At 48.2% G+C, this 17,806-nt stretch overlaps 1 protein-coding gene and 1 long non-coding RNA gene across 3 annotated transcripts in view; one reads left to right on the plus strand and one right to left on the minus strand.

Annotated features, from left to right (window-relative positions):
- FGF13 (fibroblast growth factor 13) overlaps positions 1-17,806 on the plus strand; it is a 152,439-nt gene that overhangs the window by 35,259 nt on the left and 99,374 nt on the right. The gene's annotated exons all lie outside the window — the stretch shown is intronic.
- Positions 329-15,718, minus strand: LOC130252965 (uncharacterized). The gene is made up of 3 exons (XR_008840478.1): positions 15,616-15,718; positions 14,200-14,320; positions 329-566 (listed from the first exon to the last, which is right to left on the minus strand). It is a non-coding gene; the product is annotated as an uncharacterized LOC130252965 (long non-coding RNA).

A 17,806-nucleotide genomic window follows, 5' to 3' on the forward strand; every position in this document is an offset into this window, starting at 1 on the left:
CAAACATCCCTTTCCCCAAAAACAAACATCCCCTTTCCCCAAAAACAAATATCCCCTCCTCCAAAACCAAGCATCCCTCCTGGCCCCAGGGTTTGTGTGCTGTGCCTGGCAGAGCAGCAGCCTGGTTTCAGTGTAAATTCGGTTTTTCCTCCCATTGCACTGGTGCTCCTGTGGATGGAGCCCTCACTGTGTGAGCTCTCAGCCCAGGGAGGGTTTGGCATCATGTGGCCAAGTGCCTTTTGTTCAAAGGATTGCAGTTTGCATGCTCAAGGAAAAGAATCTTCCTTTTATTTGGACAAGATCAGTCAAAACTTCTTGGATTGCCTTTTAAAAATCTTATTTTTAAAGGGTACTTGTCAAGCTACCTAAGGGGAAAAAAACAGCAGGTAGAGCATGCAACAAAATATAAAGAAGTAAAAAATAACTTCAAAAGCTGCATGTGAAAATTTCAGTCTTTGAGCATCTTTTTCATTATTTATGTGACAGGAAGTATTTTTTTTCTTTGGTTTTTTTTTTTTTTTTTTTCCTCTGTTCATCTTCCCTCTCTCCTCTTCTCTCCACTGGATCTGTGGGGAAAAAGATAAAAACTTGGTTCTGAAGAGTAAATTTTTAATTATGTTCCTTTTTGAACTGTGCATAACAGACAAAATAAAACCAAGAAAATAACAGAATAGAGGAGGGGGTCCCACCTGGGAGAGGGACAGAATTAGAGAATCTGCTGGCTCTGGTAGGATGGAAGGGATGAGAACCTGTAAGCACAGATTTGTCAGTGGCTGAGCTGTGCCAGGTGGGGCAGAGCAGCTCTGAGGAGATGCATCAGCCCCTCCTGAGGTTTGGGCTCCAGAGCTGTCAGTGCTCCTCGTGTCCTCTTGCTCCAAGCCAGTGGTTCAGGAGATGACTTGAATTCATTTTGGTTTTGCTGCTGCACTTCTGACACTTCTGAGTAGTGCAGTATTGAAGTGACACCTTATTCCATAAACACCCTCCCAGCTTCAGTCACAGACTGCACAGCTGGGAGGGCTCTGCCTGTCCCCCACTCCTGCCAGCCCAGTGCCAGCTGGAGCAGCTCATCCCAGAGCTGGGGAACTGCTGCATTGACTGCCTGCCTGCCAGGCACTGGGGCTGTGCAGTGCTTCCATGACTCCCCTTCCCCTGCCTTGGAGACAGTTTCATGCTCTAGATCAGGGAATTTCTAATGTTGTGTTTCTGTCTGGAATTTTACTGGGGAAAAAAAATCATCTCAAATTGTCACAGATGGTGTCTACCGAAAGTGCCCTTGCCTGGGGCTCAGGCAGGTTGTGGAGCTGCATGGCCCACACTGGATATCAAATGTGTCTGTTCAGCTTTCCTTCCCTGCACTCTGCTTTTCTTTTCTTTACTCTGCTTTTCATTCCTTTACTCTGCTTTCCTTCCCTGCTTTCCTTTCCTTCCCTGCTCTGTTTTCCTTCCCTGTGCTCTGCTTTCCTTCCCTGTGCTCAGCTTTCCTTCCCTGCTTTCCTTTCCTTCCCTGTGCTCTGCTTTTTCTCCCTGTGCTCTGCTTTCCTTCCCTTCTCTGCTTTTTCTCCCTGTGCTCTGCTTTCCTTCCCTGTACTCTGCTTTCCTTTCCTGTACTCTGCTTTTTCTCCCTGCTCTGCTTTCCTTCCCTTCTCTGCTTTTTCTCCCTGCTCTCCTTTCCTTCCCTGTGCTCTGCTTTCCTTCCCTGCTCTCCTTTCCCTCCCAGCCCTGATGCCCTGGATGCTGGAGCACTGCAGCAGCTGCATTTCCTGCATCCTGCAGAGGATGTGTGTGGGATGCAGGAGGAATTTGCATTGCTCAGCAACAAGTGCAGCACAGCCTCCACCACATCCTGCCCTGAGCAAAGAAACCTTTGGAACAACTCTGTGTGAGGAACAACACATCATTCCTTTCTTCAGTCTAGTTAGTCCATGAAAAATCAATATGACTGATGATAGCCTTAAATGTGAGAGAAGCTGAACAGAACAGAAAATACTTCCTTTAGACATAATAAACCAGAACCCCCTGAGGTTATTTAAAACAACCTAAAAAGGCAGGGCAGAAAAATCCAGAGCACACAGCTCTGGTCTACAGGACAATGGGTTTCACTTGCTCTTTATTTAATCTGTTATGAGGGAAGTTAATATTTTTTTCTCTTTGGTAAATTGCTGTGAGGTCTCTGAGCCAAGAGGGGAGGGCACAGAGTTAGGGCTGGGTGCTGAGGCACGGGCAGTGGTGGTGGTCCTTGCTTGGCACCTTGCACTCTTTGGGCTGATAGTTCCTCCCAGAAGGAAACAGAAGTATGGTAATTATGTTTAGTATTAGTCCTGCACAGACACAAATGCCAGCATGATTTATGTCACTGAGCAGTGTGTTCCTCCTGCTGAATGATGTGTAATTGTGTAGACATGGTCACTTTAAATATTTTATGGCTTGTGTAATGTAAGACAGAGTGCAGCCTGAAGGGCCAGCAAGAAATCCTGCTGTACAACTTCTATTTAATTTTCTTTCAGTAATTCATTGTAGCTGGATTTGGGGATCAGGGTGAGCTCCTGTTGCTGCTGGGGTCCTGGGGTGGACAGGCAGGTGTTTGCAGAGGTGCAGAGATGAGCTGTGCCCCTGCTGAGGTGCAGTGATGGAGAATATCCGACTGTGCAGAGTGTGGGGAAGGTCTGAGCTGGAGACAGGCTTTGTGACAAGGTGGGAAACGCACAGAATGGAAAATAGAGACTCAGCCAAAGAAGTGTTCTGTGGGCAGGAAGGGCTCCTTTGGCTGCAGCAGGGCTTGGCTCCTGCTCGTTCCTCTGCTCAGGAGAAAACTGAGTTGCTCAGGTAGATTGCTGGAATGTGAAGTGTAGAGCATTGTATAAAATAAATAAAACAGTTGTCCACCCAAAGAGCCCCAGCAGGAGCTGTGTAAATAGATTGTAGTAAGGGTTTTTGGGGTGCTCAGCTTTATCTCAGCTTAAGCTCTTTTTTTCCTTTTTCCCTTTTTGTCTCCTTCCCTTCAGGGCTGTGTGTAACACAGGAGCCTTTTGAGGCTGCTGCAGATCGAGGCTGTGTCCCCTGGTGTCTGCTCTCTTGCCAAAAACGAGTTCTTGTGGGTGACCACAGTGGAGCTGAGTGGATGCAGGGCTTTGCATCTCTCTTTGACAGAGCAGGAGAACATCAAACCCTCCTCACTATCAAAGAACTAAACACTTCATATCCACTTGAGTAGAAAAATTTGTACTCACAGGCCTGTGGTTATTTGTGAGGCCTTTTCTGGAGGGATAAAACTGATCATAATTTGATACAATTGCTGCCCAATACTCTCTGCTTTACTGGGAGTGAACGTCCAGATCTTGTTTCAGTTGCTTTGATTCCTCTGGAATCATCAGGGCAGCCTCTCAAGGGCAGAGATGTGATAGCTCTGGGCTGCAATTAGAGGAAGGCAGGGGCACAGGAGTGCAGGAAGGAGCAGGAGTGCTGCAGGTCAGGATCCTGCTGGGTTGGAGCAGCTCCTGTGACGCCAAACCCTCACCCCAGGGGAACCATCCATCCCTTGGGGCTGTAATTCTGTACAAACCCTCACCCCAGGGGAACCATCCATCCCTTGGGGCTGTAATTCTGTACAAACCCTCACCCAACAGGAACCATCCATCCCCTGTAATTCTGTACAAACCCTCACCCCAGGGGAACCATCCATCCCTTGGGGCTGTAATTCTGTACAAACCCTCACCCAACAGGAACCATCCATCCCCTGTAATTCTGTACAAACCCTCACCCAACAGGAACCATCCATCCCCTGTAATCCTGCACAAACTCTCACCCTGGGCATTCCTCACCCTGCCAGGCAGCAGTGCTGCTCAGCTCTGTACAAATGTTTCAGAGTGGGTTCTTTTCCAGGAAATTCAATTTCCCTTCTCCTCACACGAGCTGCCAAAGGATCACAGCTGCTGGGAAGACTTAAAATCCAAAAAACCTTCTGATAAGTTGCATGGGTGAAGGCCCTTTGGGTTAGAGCCAAACCAATGCTGTGTTCTGGCTTGTGGGCTGTAGAGAAACACTGGAGACAAAGGTGGCAGATAGGGGAGCTGCAGAAATAAATACAGGAGGTTTTGGGGCAGTTTTCAGCTGAGGAACAGTAACTTTAGGAAGTTGTGAAGTCTTGAACAAAATATTTTGCCCAGCTAATTTTTTTTTTATTTTGACCTTTAAAGAAGTCTAATAAACCTCAGAATTGTTGCCACTTGAAATCAAGAGACAAAATATCAAATCCTAATTCTGAATGCCTTTTTGTTAATTTTAATTGGTATTTTTCCTTGAAAAGGTTTGTCTGAAAAACATCACCTACTGCTTCTGATGCCAGACACATATTTTATGAGCCATTTGTGTTTTGACAAAGCAAGCTCTGTCATACAATTTGGTTTCGCTTATTTTTATACCAACATTTAAATGTTGGGCTTGAGCTGCTCAGCTGTAAGAAAATCCATTTATAATCTCCTCACAGTCGAACATTCCTGCATGCTGCAAGAACTGGTTGGAGTAATTTGTAACTCTTCCAGATAATTTTAAATAATACGTGGTTGAGAGCAGGAATGGCAAACAGCAGCTCAGAAAGCAGCTTTTCATCTGCTCTGGCTGCCAGCAGAGCTTGCCAGGGCTGAGTGCTGCTGTGGAATATCCACACTGGTGCTGTACAGGTGGCCAGAGAGTGAATTGTCCTTTAGAGCAAACACCTGTCCCTGCTGTCCCTGTGCTGCTGGCTGCTCCTGGCAGCAGAGAGGGTGGAACAGGTGTGATCTGATTTAAAAAGCACTTCTGTCACTGCAGTAGTCTATTCTCACCTTCCAGATGTGCCTCCTAAAATAAAATACATCCCCTCCAGCCCCTCCCTGTGCTGGGTCAGCATCTCCCACAGCCTTCAGTGCTCCCATCCTGGGCAGCTCTGGCTGGGGGCAGAGGGGTTTGGGGTCAGGAATAGCCTGGGTGTGGGGTCAGTAAATATCCTGAATTTGGGGTCAGTAAATATCCTGGGTTTGGGGTCAGGAATGGCCTGGGTGTGGGGTCAGGAATGGCCTGGGATTGGGGTCAGTAAATATCCTGAATTTGGGGTCAGTAAATATCCTGGGTTTGGGGTCAGGAATGGCCTGGGTTTGGGGTCAGGAATGGCCTGGGATTGGGGTCAGTAAATATCCTGAATTTGGGATCAGGAATGGCCTGGGTTTGGGGTCAGGAATGGCCTGGGTGTGGGGTCAGTAAATGACCAGGCCCTGGGTGTGGGGTCAGTAATGCCCTGGGTTTGGGTCAGTAAATATCCTGGGTGTGGGGTCAGGAATGGCCTGGGTGTGGGGTCAGTAAATATCCTGAATTTGGGGTCAGTAAATGCTCTGTGTTTGGGTCAGTAAATGCCCTGCGTTTGGGTCAGTAAATATCCTGGGTTTGGGGTCAGTAAATGCCCAAGCTCTGTGTTTGGGGTCAGTAATGCCCTGGGTTTGGGGTCAGGAATGCTCTGGCTTTGGGGTCAGTAATAGCCTGAATTTGGGGTCAGGAATGCCCTGGGTGTGGGGTCAGCAATGCCCATGCCCTGGCTTTGGGGTCAGTAATTTATTCCTGCAGACTCTGTGGGGAGTGAGGCCTTTGGACTGTGAGCTGTGCTGGCAGGTTGGGACTGTTTGAGCTGGACTCTTTCCATAGCTGTGCCTCAGGTAGGAGCAGTCATTGCTTCACAAGAAATCTGTTTTATTGCTTGTTTTATTCCTTTGTTTGAGCAAATGTTGGTGACCATCACCTCAGCTCCAGGATGCACAGAGCATCCAGATGGATGTAGCCAAACAAGGGAACTAATTTCTTGGAGCAGATATTTTTAGGAAAAGGAGCTGCTGCATTTGCATGGGGCTGAAATGTTTTTCATCTCTTGGAGGCTGACCAGAGACCCCAGCTGGAGCTGAGCACAGGGCAGGGGCTGCAAGAGCTTTCTGGCTTTGTTCTTTCTTTCCAAGCCTCAAGATCCTGATTCCTCCCTCTGCCTGTGCCAGGAGGAATGCAGGTACCAGAGAGCATTGATTGATGCTAGGCTGTGGATAGCACCTATTTTAGGAGGTGGAAGTTTTCCAGTGTGTAATTCCTGTGCTACAACGTTGGAATGTGTAGTCAGGAATTCAGCATTTTCCTCATGACTCCTGTTGTGTTGAGTCATCACACAAGCTTCTGTTTGCTCTTTATTATTCATTTATTTCATTACCTTATTTGAAATGACTTGGAAGAAAGGGTATCAAAAGCCTCTAGCTTTTTGATTCAGTATGTTCTTTTTTCCCTAAAAAAAAATTAAAATATTTCTATTTACTAAGCAGCGAGCATCTGCACAGTGCCAGAGCTGAGCTGGAAATAGAACAGTGACTTCACCAGCGAGTTTTATAATGGAAAAACTGCAGTTAGCATAGATCTTGCAATGCATGTGGAGCAGTGTGAACAGCTTTGCAATGACTGAAACTTCATAATTATATCAACATGAGGAACGAGCCAGTGTTTAGATGGGGAGTCAGTTCTTTGTTGCTTTCTTCCTGGAAGTCCCAGGGCCATAAGAACTTAACAATCTGTGAATAAATAACTGCTGTGTGCCTCATCAGAGATGGTGCTGCAATTCCTACTGACGCTGAATTTGCTTAGAGCTTCTAGATTTAATGGGAAAACTGCATTTGCAACTACATAATTGTCTGGATAACTGTTATTGCTTGTAATAACATGACTCACAGTTTAATACTCGTGGTGGTAGAGAGTGTACTTGATTTTGGGGCAGAGCAGTGACATATAAAAGCACCCTCTTCAGTTAAATTCTGGGAGACAGAAAATTTTCAGAATGTTGGAGGGAGCTATTACATAAGGACAAATATTTACCTAATGTAATCAAACTCCTCTTTAAGCCAGAACAATAGTGGGAGTGCAGTTACTATGGTTCTGTATAATTTTGTGCTATATTTGACAGAATTTGGCAGGACTAAAGCCACAGCTGATCATCTGATTCTGCAAGGGAAGAGGAGAATCTGTTAGGTTTGCATTCCCAATCTGTCCTCAGGAGGATGGCACATGCTCTCCTGCTGGCCCTGAGCAAGGAGATCAATCCCAAGCAATATCTCCAGGAGCACCTTGCAGGGTGTGATGCTGAGTGTGCCTTTGGCTTCCTGCCCTGGGTCCTGCCCTCCTGCTGTCCCCGTGTCCCCAGCTGGGGCCAGCAGGGCTGGGGGTCCCCCCGAGCCCCTGGGCATCTCCCAAATGCTTCTTGAGCTGAGCAGAGCTGGGGTGAAGGGCTCTCCCAGGGACCCTGGTGCTGTGGGGAGAGATTACAGAGTGGTGAGAAAACACCAACAAGACCCTTCCTTGGTGCAGGAAAGAGCAAGAAAGAACAATTTATTAAAGTAACCACTGCCTTAAATAAGGCAGTTTGTGCAAAACAAAATGCAGACAGATCATTGCTCAGGGAAGGAGACACCTTTTCTCCCTGGCTTTCTCAGGTGTTTATTTCTGGTATGGTTCTTCCTCTTGTGTTTACAATAAAGAAGGAACCTCTAGCTTGGGAAAAATCCCAGCTGAGGCTGAGAAAGTTTCATGGCCTGAGAAAAATACCCAGAACTTGTGTAAAAGGCCTGGCTAAAATGTGCCCAGGCCCTCAGCAGTGTCCACACCCTGGAAATGCTGACTGCCCTGGGCAAGGTCCTGCTCCAGGATCATCCCAGATGGTGGGCAGATGGAGACCCTGAAACAAGGGGAGATCTGCTGCTGTGCCTTTAAGGGGGTTTCATTCATTCCTGAATGAACCTTTGCAGCTGGGTAGATGTGAGTTCTGCTCTCGTTCAGGGCTCTGAAGATGAGAGTGCAGTAATTGCTGGAGATAATGAGCACAGTGGCAGCAAGTCATCATCACTGAGCACTGAGGGGGCACAGCCTGGGTGTGCTTGTGAGGAGCCTTTCACAGACAGCCCTGAGAGAGGCACGAGTGTGGGGTGAGAGCAGCACCCATCCACCTCTGCTGTCCCTCAGTGCCCTGTCCCCCTGCTGCCCCTGCACTGCAGGCACGGAGGATTGCTGCAGTGTGGGGTGCCAGGATTCTGGGGTGGGTGCTGCACGTGCAGTGCACATCCAGGTTTGTCCAGCTGACTGCCAGCTTTAATTCTTCTCTCCCCAGGGCTCAGAATTAAAAATGGCTGTGAGCAGCGCTGCAGGAGCAGCAGAGCTGTGTGCTTGGTGTGCTGCTCTTCAGCCTGGCTGAGCTCTGGCACACAGCTCCTTGTGCTGGCCACTAAATCCTGTTACTAATGTGCTGCAGGGGATGCCATCTGTCCATTCAGGGGCACTCCTGAATGTCATGGAATTGATGTTCTATTCCATTCCATTCCATTCCATTCCATTCCATTCCATTCCATTCCACATCACATACCTTATATATAATAAGTGACATATTGCATACCCTATATGTGATAAGTGATATATTGCATATTGTATCTATAATATGTGATATATCACATATTATATATTTTTATACATATAAATACACACACACACACACACATATATATATATATATATATTCCTCATTTCACTGATTATATATAGGGTATGCCATGTATCATTATCACATACAGGATATGTGATATGTCACTTATTGTATAATACCTGTGTGAGTGTCCCAACTGTGCCCAGGTGTGTCTGAGTGTTTCTGGCTGTGTCTCAGTGTGTGTGAGTGTTTCTGGCCGTGTCTCAGTGTGTGTGAGTGTTTCTGGCTGTGTCTCAGTGTGTCTCAGTGTGTGTGAGTGTTTCTGGCTCTGCCTCTGTGTGTGTGTGAGTGTTTCTGGCTGTGTCTGTGTGTGTGTGAGTGTTTCTGGCTGTATCTCAGTGTGTCCCAGTGTGTGTGAGTGTTTCTGGCCGTGTCTCAGTGTGTGTGTGAGTGTTTCTGGCTGTGTCTCAGTGTGTGCCTGAGTGTTTCTGGCTGTGTCTCAGTGTGTCTCAGTGTGTGTGAGTGTTTCTGGCTGTGTCTGTGTGTGTGTGAGTGTTTCTGGCCGTGTCTCAGTGTGTGTGAGTGTTTCTGGCTGTGTCTCAGTGTGTCCCAGTGTGTGTGTGAGTGTTTCTGGCTGTGTCTGTGTGTGTGTGAGTGTTTCTGGCTGTGTCTCAGTGTGTGTGAGTGTTTCTGGCTGTGTCTCAGTGTGTGTGAGTGTTTCTGGCTCTGTCTCAGTGTGTGTGATGTTTCTGGCTGTGTCTCAGTGTGTGTGAGTGTTTCTGGCTCTGTCCCAGTGTGTCCCAGTGTGTGTGAGTGTTTCTGGCTCTGTCCCAGTGTGTGTGAATGTTTCTGGCTCTGTCTCAGTGTGTGTGAGTGTTTCTGGCTCTGTCCCAGTGTGTGTGATGTTTCTGGCTGTGTCTCAGTGTGTGTGAGTGTTTCTGGCTGTGTCTGTGTGTGTGTGAGTGTTTCTGGCTGTGTCTCAGTGTGTGTGAGTGTTTCTGGCTGTGTCTCAGTGTGTGTGAGTGTTTCTGGCTGTGTCCCAGTGTGTCCCAGTGTGTGTGAATGTTTCTGGCTGTGTCTCAGTGTGTGTGAGTGTTTCTGGCTGTGTCCCAGTGTGTCCCAGTGTGTGTGAGTGTTTCTGGCTGTGTCCCAGTGTGTCCCAGTGTGTGTGAGTGTTTCTGGCTGTGTCCCAGTGTGTCTCAGTGTGTGTGAGTGTTTCTGGCTGTGTCTCAGTGTGTCCCAGTGTGTGTGAGTATTTCTGGCTATGTCTCAGTGTGTCTCAGTGTGTGTGTGAGTATTTCTGGCTGTGTCTGTGTGTGTGAGTGTTTCTGGCCGTGTCTCAGTGTGTGTGAGTGTTTCTGGCTCTGTCTCAGTGTGTGTGAGTATTTCTGGCTGTATCTCAGTGTGTCTCAGTGTGTGTGAGTGTTTCTGGCTGTATCTCAGTGTGTCTCAGTGTGTGTGAGTGTTTCTGGCCGTGTCCCAGTGTGCCTGGGCTGTGTGTGTGTGTTACAGTCACCCCCATTTGCTCCTTGTTTCAATCTGGGGTAAGGGAGGATCTCATCCCTGCTCTTAGTGCAGAGAAGTTTTGGGAAGCACGTGTGTTCCCAGTGTGGAACAAGTGAATTATTCCCAGTGTGGAACAAGTGAATTGTTGCCCCTGAACAGACAGGGCTGGGAGGGAGGGAAGTTCACATCAGTACCCAGAGCAATCTATACAGAAATAAGAGGAACATTTGTCTCACCAGTTTGGGATGACCTTCACTCAGAATGACAGTGGATTCTTTTTTAGCTGTTTTCAGGGATGTAATTTCCCTTTCTGAAGATCCTCTAGGAAATCAAGTGTTAGGCAAGGCTCACCTTGAGCCCTGGGAGGGGAGATCAGGCCCTGAGCTGGATCTGCCTCCCAGGGCACAAACCAGGAGCTTGTCAGGTCCCACTCAGGAGAAAAGCATTTCCCATATTCTGCTCCCACACAAAAAGCCCTGTGGACTGTCCTTTGTTTGCTTATGACCTCTGCTAAGCAAATATTCTGTTTAAATTACTGGAATGGCTGGGTCTGGCTCAGCATTTATAATTTTTCTTAAGATGTCAATGTTTCTGAACACTGTCCCAAACTCACACTTCTTAGGGACTCTTAAGTAGCAAAACCCTGAGGCAGGATCTTGTTTGTAAACATCAACTTTAGCCTGGAGTCCCTCCAGGACTGTTCTCTGTGATCCCTCTCCCTCTGGAAAGCAGCTGAACCAGCAGCAGTGCTTTGATATGGATTCCTCTCAGCTGAGGTTTGGGAACCATCTGCTCCAGCTGCTGGAAGGAATCAGTGGAATAACTTCATTCAGCTTCCTGATGCCTTTCCCACTGCTCTCTCCTGAAAGCCAGGTTCTCCAGGAGCCTGTATTGCAGATTTTGGGTGAATTTCTCCCTAAAGATAACATCTGTCTTCCTGTCTAGAAGATATTATCTCCCAGTCAGAGGGTGCTGCCCACCCTCTTCAGGGCACAGGAGGGGTGCAGGGCCCCTGGCTCCTGGGGAGGTATTGCTGTCCCACCTCTGGACTGGATCTCTCTCTGCCTGGATTTTGGTTTGGGTGGCATTTTACAATCAGGATTTTTGAGGCACTTTCCTGTCTTAAGACATGGTTGAAATTTGCAGAGGCTGCCTGGGAGAAATGAAGTAATAGAGGGATGGATGGATGGTTGGACAGTGAAGGTGTCTGAGCTCTTTCTCACAGAAAATGAGGTTAAAAAAGAGCTGGTGCTTTTTCTGGGAGCTGTGCACTGGCTGCTTGGGCAGATGCTGCACTCCTGGATTAGCCAGGATCAACCCCAGCTAGCACCCAGGAGGAGAAGAGTTGTGAAATGCAAAGTTTCTCTGCAACAGCCAGTTAGTGTTTTGCTTCTGCATTATTTATAGAAGCTCAGTTGAACCTGATGGATAAATATCCTTTCTCTGGAGCCATGTTGTGTGTGTACACTCCTGCATTTGTGAAGGTCAGAATTAAAATCTGCTCCTAAATGAGCACTCAGCTGTGCATCCAGTGTTCTGCTGTCCCTGTGTGTCCTCACTGCAGCAGGTCCACCCTCTGCCTTCCTGTGGATGAAATGATGTTTGTGAGTTTTACACCAGTACCCTGCCTGCAGGTAACTGGGTGTGAGAGCAGCTGGCTCAGCTGTGTGAGGAGGAGATTCCTGAGCAGGGCAGGGCAGCCCCAGCTGTGAGCCAGAGTGGGCTCAGGGCTTCAGCTAAGGAGGGCAGTCAGTTTTATCTCTGACAGTTCTTGTGAGCCTCAGCTGCTCCCGAGCTGCTCCTCCCCCATGATGGGAGCAGGGCCTGAGGTGGGACAGGGATGGTGACACAGGGATGGTGGCACAGGGATGGTGAGACAGGGATGGTGACACAGGGATGGTGACACAGGGATGATCCCCCAGGGATGGTGGCACAGGGATGGTGAGACAGGGATGGTGACACAGGGATGGTGAGACAGGGATGGTGAGACAGGGATGGTGAGACAGGGATGGTGACACAGGGATGGTGAGACAGGGATGGTGAGACAGGGATGGTGACACAGGGATGGTGAGACAGGGATGGTGACACAGGGATGATCCCCCAGGGATGGTGGCACAGGGATGGTGAGACAGGGATGGTGACACAGGGATGGTGACACAGGGATGGTGAGACAGAGATGGTGACACAGGGATGGTGACCCAGGGATGGTGAGACAGGGATGGTGAGACAGGGATGGTGACACAGGGATGATCCCCCAGGGATGGTGAGACAGAGATGGTGACACAGGGATGGTGACACAGGGATGGTGACACAGGGATGGTGAGACAGGGATGGTGGCCCCGGGATGGTCCCCCAGGGATGGTGACACAGGGATACTCCCCCAGGGATGGTCCCCCAGGGATGGTGGCCCAGGGATGGTGACACAGGGATGGTCCCCCAGGGATGGTGGCCCCGGGGCTGTGGGTCAGTGCCAGGGCTCCTGTCCCTGAGCTCTCCTTGGCAGGGAGAGCAGCCTTCAGAATGTTTGCTGTGCTTATTTCTGCCTCTGCACTCGTGTTCCTGTGCTGATTCTCGAGCTGTTAATGAAGTTGAGAGGCAGTGAGTAATTGGGATGCAGGATGGCAATGATTAGCATTCTTCTTTAACAAAAGCTGGAGTGAAAACGTTCCTTGAAGCTCATTTCCACAGGATTGTTGTGTGGAACAATGGAAACAGCCTGTCAGCTCCTGACTTTGGGATGGGCAGCAGTTGTTTTTAGTTTGTCTTCCAGTAGGATAAACCCAGCCCCAGATGTCTGGGTTAAAGTCTAACCTTTAATCCAAGACATGATGTCAAAACCTTGGAATATAAACTCAGCTTGGTAGGTGATGCTCTGCAGGTTTATTCTTTCCAGTACTGTTTAAAACCAAACCAGCACTCCTGCCTGGGAGTGAAACAATCTTTGCCTGAAGGGCTCAGGGGTCTCTGAGTGCCCTGTGCTTGTGGCTCCCAGGTTTTCTCCTCCAAATCAGCTCAGACAAGCAGAGGGTGCTGGCAGACAAGGGAGGATGGAGGAAAGCAGAGCTCTGGTGGCAGTGGGGAGGTGGAGCTGAGCTGGGCTCCAGGAAATGTCTCTTAAATGTCCCTTGAACTGCCCTGGGAACCTGGTTTGGAGCTGGGGCTGTGGAGGGATGCCATAAGTATAAATAGAAATAAATATTATCCTTAGGTTTATTATGAGTATGAGCTGTTCATTCTCTGGGAAACACTTTCCTCTGGGTTTGGTTCTTTGTTTTGTTTTGCTGGTTTTTTTTGTTGCACTGTTGAAGGAGTTGCTCTGTAGCCTTCACACAAAAATCAGAATTCAATAATGAAGCAGTAACCCGGTTTCACAGGGAAAATAATGTTTTACCAGCTACAGTATCCTGAAGATAAAGACATCCTGAAGTATAAGCACCATGAAGACAGTCAGAGAAAACCATCCTGGCAGTTTTTATCTGGCATGTAACCGAGGAGATACAATTCAGATATCCTTGGCACAATAAAGCAAACCCCAAAGCATCTCAGATCCTGTTATTCCTGAGGAAGGAGAAGATGCAGGAGATAATGCAGAAGCTGAATTCTGTTTTCCAGTGGCAGGAATGAGCCTTTCACTTTCTGTGAGAAGGGACCACACAAAGCAGCCCAACACCTCCTGTCTATCAGGGATTAAAAAAACCTTCCTGAGTGTGTAAATTTTTTTTTTTAAAGCTCAAATCTTCAGTCTGCTCAATTCCTTTGTTTTGAGCTTGAAAAGGTGTCAAAACTATAAACAATATATAAATATAACTCTGTTTCCTGAAGCAATTTGCCACTTTAGGATAAGCAGGTTGGGAGGGGGGCAGAGGCTGAGCTCCAGGTATTCCCCTTTATTTGTAATTTACAGAAGTTCAGGGCCTGGCAGGCTGGTTGTCTCTGGGACCCATTTCCAGTCTGTGGTGCTGCTCAGAGTCCTGCCCAGGAGGGGCAGCCTGGACAGGAATTACTCTGTAATAATGTGAATTTCCCAGCTTTGCTGTGCAATAGTAATAGGAACTGAAAGGGAATAGAGAACACCCCTGGGACAGCTCAGAGATCCTCAGATCCTTTACATTTTTAATACTTCAAATCCAAATATTTTGTGACTTCCAGTGCTCTCCTCAGGTTCTCATTTTATGGTGAGTGGGTGCAATTATCTTCATTCTCCAGTGAAACGTTGCAGTTCTTACCTTCATTCTCATTTTTCTTTCTGCCCCTCCCAGAGCTCGCTGTTCTCAGGTGTTTCATTTGCAGCAGAGTGCAATGCAGGTTCCACTCTGTGATGGATTTCAGGAGAGCTGCCTGGTGAATCTGTGAAGAAACCCCTGAAATGAGGCACTGGGAGCAGGATGAGACAGAGCTGGAGCCTGGGCTGGGGCAGTGCAGGGACCTCTCAGGTTTGGAGAATTTCCTGGGGGATTTCAGGGTTCAGGTTCATCACCCTCCATCAGCAACCACAGTGAGCAGAGCCTGCAGCTGGATTGCCCTGTGGCAGGATCACTGCCTGGGAATTGCTGATTTGATCTAAAGATCCACACCACCTCCTGCTCCTGCTCCAGCTACACCTCACTAACAGAAAGGGATTTTTTTTTTTTCTGGGAAGCAAATTTCCACTTCATACAATTGATTCTGTATTTTATGGTAGCTAATCCTTGTCTCTTTCATTTTTAAAAGAGTTTCCAAATGTTTTTTTTCTGTGCTGATTGGATTTAATTTTTAACTTGGCATTAGAACTGCTAATAATGACAGTTCTTTGTAGGATACTTTTAATTTTTAATACTGCAGCTATTTTTAACATGGAGACATGTGGCAGATTTCATCTTTCATCTATATATAGGTGATTTTTAAGGGAGAAGCTTCTCAGCAAACCCTAATTCTTCATTATTTTAGCAGAGCTAAAGGAAGCAAGACCTATAAAGCTGTTTTATGTCAGAGCCCCCATCACATTTCCCTTATTTACAGAGCTCTTGAGCCTCTGAGAGCTCAGTGAAATGCAGGAGCTGGGTCTGTTAGGCACAGATCACGGACAAACCCATGTGACAAACCCAAAAAAAGCCAAGAACCCAACCTACAACTCTGGGGAAGGTTTGGGAGAGGCTTCAGCAGGTCCCAGGGCATTTCTCTGTCATTGCTCACACCTTTTGCCCTGGCCCTGCAGGTTTGAGAGCTGCTCTGTCCCAGAGCCAGGGATGCTGGCTGTGTCCCCTGAGCAGTGACAGGGACAGCAGAGGGACAGGAACCTGGGATTGCAGAGGGACAGGAATCTGGAATTGCAGGGGGACAGAAATCAGGAATTGCAGAGGGACAGGAACCTGGAATTGCAGAGGGGACAGAAATCAGGAATTTTGCAGAGGGACAGAAATCTGGAATTGCAGAGGGCAGAGCTGCTCTGAGCACTCAGGGGACAGAAATCTGGAATTGCAGAGGGCAGAGCTGCTCTGAGCACTCAGGGGACAGAAATCTGGAATTGCAGAGGGGACAGAAATCTGGAATTTTGCAGAGGTCTCCTCTGGGAGGGAAGCACCAAGCCCTGTTTGTGCCTCCAGGGGCATTGGGGTGCACAGTGACCCCAGGATCCCATGGATGGGAGGGATTCCCATTCTCACCTGAATTTCCTCCTTTTGGGGTGTAAGGTCCTGAATTTCTTAGAATCCTGCCCAGACCCTGTCCTGTAGACATGGCCAGCACCTCTCCTGCCTGGTGTTTCCTTTCCTTGCCCAGATTTGTTCCCCGTGGACACAGAGTGATTTTAGTTCCCCATAGGACACAGAGTGATTTTAGTTCCCCATGACACAGAGTGATTTTAGTTCCCCATAGGACACAGAGTGATTTTAGTTCCCCATGACACAGAGTGATTTTAGTTCCCCATGACACAGAGTGATTTTAGTTCCCCATGACACAGAGTGATTTTAGTTCCCCATGACACAGAGTGATTTTAGTTCCCCATGGGACACAGAGTGATTTTAGTTCCCCATGACACAGAGTGATTTTAGTTCCCCATGGGACACAGAGTGATTTTAGTTCCCCATGACACAGAGTGATTTTAGTTCCCCATGGGACACAGAGTGATTTTAGTTCCCCATGGGACACAGAGTGATTTTAGTTCCCCATGACACAGAGTGATTTTAGTTCCCCATGGGACACAGAGTGATTTTAGTTCCCCATGACACAGAGTGATTTTAGTTCCCCATGGACACAGAGTGATTTTAGTTCCCCATGGGACACAGAGTGATTTTAGTTCCCCATGACACAGAGTGATTTTAGTTCCCCATAGGACACAGAGTGATTTTAGTTCCCCATGACACAGAGTGATTTTAGTTCCCCATGGACACAGAGTGATTTTAGTTCCCTATAGGACACAGAGTGATTTTAGTTCCCCATGACACAGAGTGATTTTAGTTCCCCATGGGACACAGAGTGATTTTAGTTCCCCATGGACACAGAGTGATTTTAGTTCCCCATGGGACACAGAGTGATTTTAGTTCCCCATGGGACACAGAGTGATTTTAGTTCCCCATGGGACACAGAGTGATTTTAGTTCCCCATAGGACACAGAGTGATTTTAGTTCCCCATGGGACACAGAGTGATTTTAGTTCCCCATGGGACACAGAGTGATTTTAGTTCCCCATAGGACACAGAGTGATTTTAGTTCCCCATGGGACACAGAGTGATTTTTGTTCCCCATGACACAGAGTGATTTTAGTTCCCCATGGGACACAGAGTGATTTTAGTTCCCCATGGGACAGAGTGATTTTAGTTCCCCTTGGACACAGAGCGTGATTTTAGTTCCCCTTGGACACAGAGCGTGATTTTAGTTCCCCTTGGACACAGAGGGTGATTTTAGTTCCCCATGGACACAGACTGATTTCTGCTGCCTCCCTGCCAGGCTGCTGTGAGCAGGTTCCCCAGCAGCTGCTGTAGGAAATGCACGGTTTGAGCTCCCCCTGCTCTGTGCACACTCTCAGATTTACAGCTCAGTGCTGCTGTGCTCAGTTCCCCTCTCTGCTCGGGTTTTGTGTCACACCTGCTGCTCCTGTCAGGCTTTGCTCTGGTTCTTGGGGCTTGTGTTGGCTTTTTCTGTTTTTAACCAGCTCTGTGTATTTGTGGTGGTTTGTGAGTGATGTCAGAGAAGTCACTGTGCTGAGCAGCAAACTGCCCCCTCATCCCAGTACACAGGAGCAAACCTGTTCTGGGCAGGACTGGGGGTTTGGGATGTTTGGGGAGGTTTGGGGAGGTTTGGGGATGTTTGGGGATGTTTGGGGAGGTTTGGGGATGTTTGGGGAGGTTTGGGGAGGTTTGGGGATGTTTGGGGAGGTTTGGGGATGTTTGGGGAGGTTTGGGGATGTTTGGGGAGGTTTGGGGATGTTTGGGGAGGTTTGGGGATGTTTGGGGATGTTTGGGGATATTTGGGGAGGTTTGGGGAGGTTTGGGGATGTTTGGGGATGTTTGGGGATGTTTGGGGATGTTTGGGGAGGTTTGGGGAGGTTTGGGGAGGTTTGGGGATGTTTGGGGAGGTTTGGGGAGGTTTGGGGAGGTTTGGGGAGGTTTGGGGCTCAGGCTGCAGCTGGGAAGCAGCTCTGCTCTCAGGAGAGCAGCTCAGCCTGAGCTGTGCTCACAGCCTGCTGAGCCTGCAGGATCTGCTGCATTTTGGGCTGCAGCTTGTACAGCCCAGACTGGTGGTGATGTCCAGAGCAGCCCAAAGTGCCTCCTCCAGCCCCTGTGACAAAACTGCCACCAGACATCAGCTGTGTGCCCAGTGACCAGCTGAGGTGCAGCAGTGGATTGCCTTTAATTCC

The sequence above is a fragment of the Oenanthe melanoleuca genome, chromosome 4A (genome assembly GCF_029582105.1).
Source record: "Oenanthe melanoleuca isolate GR-GAL-2019-014 chromosome 4A, OMel1.0, whole genome shotgun sequence".
Classification (NCBI taxonomy): domain Eukaryota; kingdom Metazoa; phylum Chordata; class Aves; order Passeriformes; family Muscicapidae; genus Oenanthe; species Oenanthe melanoleuca.